The sequence below is a fragment of the Propithecus coquereli genome, unplaced genomic scaffold (assembly GCF_000956105.1).
Source record: "Propithecus coquereli isolate 6110/MARCELLA unplaced genomic scaffold, Pcoq_1.0 Scaffold27, whole genome shotgun sequence".
Lineage (NCBI taxonomy): Eukaryota > Metazoa > Chordata > Mammalia > Primates > Indriidae > Propithecus > Propithecus coquereli.
In genome coordinates this window covers 11917125-11919695 of record NW_012148285.1, presented here as the reverse complement: position 1 = coordinate 11919695, position 2571 = coordinate 11917125, and positions in this window count along the sequence as shown.

Below are 2571 nucleotides of genomic sequence, written 5' to 3'. Positions count from 1 at the left end.
GCCCTGCCCCGCCCCCCGGGCCCACCGGCTGTTTGGGGCCGGGCTAGGCATCCGCAGCTCCTGTCCCCGGTGCGAGCCCGCCGCTCAGTGCCCAGATCGCTGAGACGAACCCCCCACCCCGGTGACCCAAATTCGGGGACGTTCCCCTCACATCCACAGTGCGCCCATAAGCAGCCCAGACGCTCCGGGCAACTCCCCAGGGTGGCCCATTTGCAGGAATATCGCCCAGCCAACACACACTGAGGGTACCGCCTCCGGAGTCCTAGGGCAGGGGCCTTCCTCGCCCAGGACTCGCTCCATCGTGGGCCCATAAGCAGTAACTTCCCCGAAGCCCACCAGCACCGGGTCCAGGGCGCAGAGAGGATCCGGCCATCTGCCCTCCGAAGTCACCAAGGCCCCCATGCAGACCCGGGCGCACACGCCCCGCTTGGCCTCCTCCAGGTGGGTGTCCCCCGGACACACTCCTCTGCCTTCTCTCCCCCCCCCCAGGTGTCCCTGTCCCACTGCGCACACTGAGCCCCACCCCCGCCTGCTGGCCACTCCACACACGCGCGTCCACACCGCACAGCCCTCCCGCGAGTGTGCACGCAGGATCGCCGCGCCCCTCCCGCACACATCACGCACACGTGCAGCACCGTCCCGGCACACGCGCTCGAGGCCCGGGCCACCGGCCGTGCGCTCCGCAGACGCTCAGGGCGCAGCCGGGACGCGTGCCCGCCAGGCGGCCGTGGCACCTGCCTGAAGGAGGGGTCCGGGCCGCCTCCCACCTGGGCACTGAGACCCCGTCCTGGTCCGCCCGGCTGTGCGAGGCCGGCGTTGCCCGCCCAGCCCCAGGGAGCTGCGCTCCAGCACCTCTTGCAGCTGGTTCCCCGGGTGACCTTCACGCCAGCAGAGCGAGGCCGTCTCGGGTCGCTCCCCCAGGGCCAAACACAGGCCTTTGAGGGTCGCCCTTTCCCCGACTCTGGTTTCTCAGGGCGAGACCCCCCATCCCAGCCACATAAGGCACGACAGGGAGATGACCCCTGCTCCCCTCTCTGGGGCGTGGGGGGCAGGACGGTGGGCTGCAGAGTATCACAGTCCCTTCTGGGGGTACCTGCAACCCTTGATCGGTCCGGACCGCAGACCTTTCCGATCCTCCCATCCCTGCCCACGAGCCTCCTCCCAACCCCCACCCCACCCCCGGTCTCCCAGCTCCGGTCCCAGTCGGGCCACGCACCCCTTGGGCACGCATCTTCGCGAATATCTTTTATTATTTGTAAAGAAAAATGGCAGGAAAGAACCACAAGGGCAGACATTTTTTGCCTGCTTTATTTGCCGATGTATTTATTGTCGGCGCCTAGAGCAGTGCTTGCACACAGCCGGCGCTCATTAAATACTTGAGGGACGCCCCTTTCCCGAGTTCTCGCTGGACTGCGGAGTTGGCGAGTGGGTGGGTACTGCCACCTGGTGGTCTCCAGTGGAAGTGACACCAAGGTCCTTCCGTAAAGACAGGTAAGTGCACCTTTGCGAGCCTCGAAGTCCTCATCTGTAAAATGGAGAGTATTTTAATGTTACACGCCTATTGAGGTTGTTGTGAAGAAGTTCAAAGACCCGTAGATAATAATAATAATCATAATCATAGCTAACACGTACATAGTGCTTACTGTGTGCGAGGAGCTATTAAAATCTTTAACTTATGTAATCATTTAAGCTTTAAAATCTTTAACTCATTTCATCTCCCCAGCAACCCTTTAGGCGAGATACTATTATTCTCCCCATTTTACAGGTGGAGATGCTGAGGCCCAGAGGGTTAAAGTACTTACTGGCTTAGGGCCATATGGCAGAACCAGGATCCAAACCAGGCTATCTGGCTCCACAGTCCGTCCTTTTAATTGGTGGCTAAACTGGTGTCACTTGCTGCAAGGTCAGACATTGTCACAGAGGAGCCTCATGTCCCGGGGAACTCATTCAGTCTCCAGCCTTGTAGAGAATGGCTCTAGGACAGTGGTCCCCAACCTTTTTGGTACCAGGGACTGTTTGCATGCAAGACAATTTTCCCATGGATCAAGGAAGGGGGATGGTTTCGGGATGATTCAAGTACATTATATTTATCGTGTGCTTTATTTCTATTATTATTACATTGTAATATATAATGAAATAATTATACAACTCACCATAGGTTGGGGACTCCTGCTCTAGGAGATCCAGGGAGCTGTGTCAGGCTCACAAGCGCTCAGTCCATTTTAGGCTAATGAAAACCAGTGGCTTGGCCAGGTGCGGTGGCTCACACCTGTAAACCCAGGATTTCTTGAAGCCAGGAGTTTGAGACCAGCCTGAGCAGGCTGGTACACAGATTGCTTGGAGTAGCCTCATCATGGCATTTGTGGTCCCTGTGAAGCCAACATGGGGACATTCTCCCAATGCTCCCAAAGCTGTCAGCTAGGAAATGTTCATGTAACATGACAATTGTTATGGCCTAAACAATAGGGATATTCAGTATCACAGAAGGATCAGTTGTGATGTGGGTAATCCCACAGTTGGTTTGTTGCTCAACAATGTCAACAAGAAGGGCCCAGATTCTTTCCAATCATC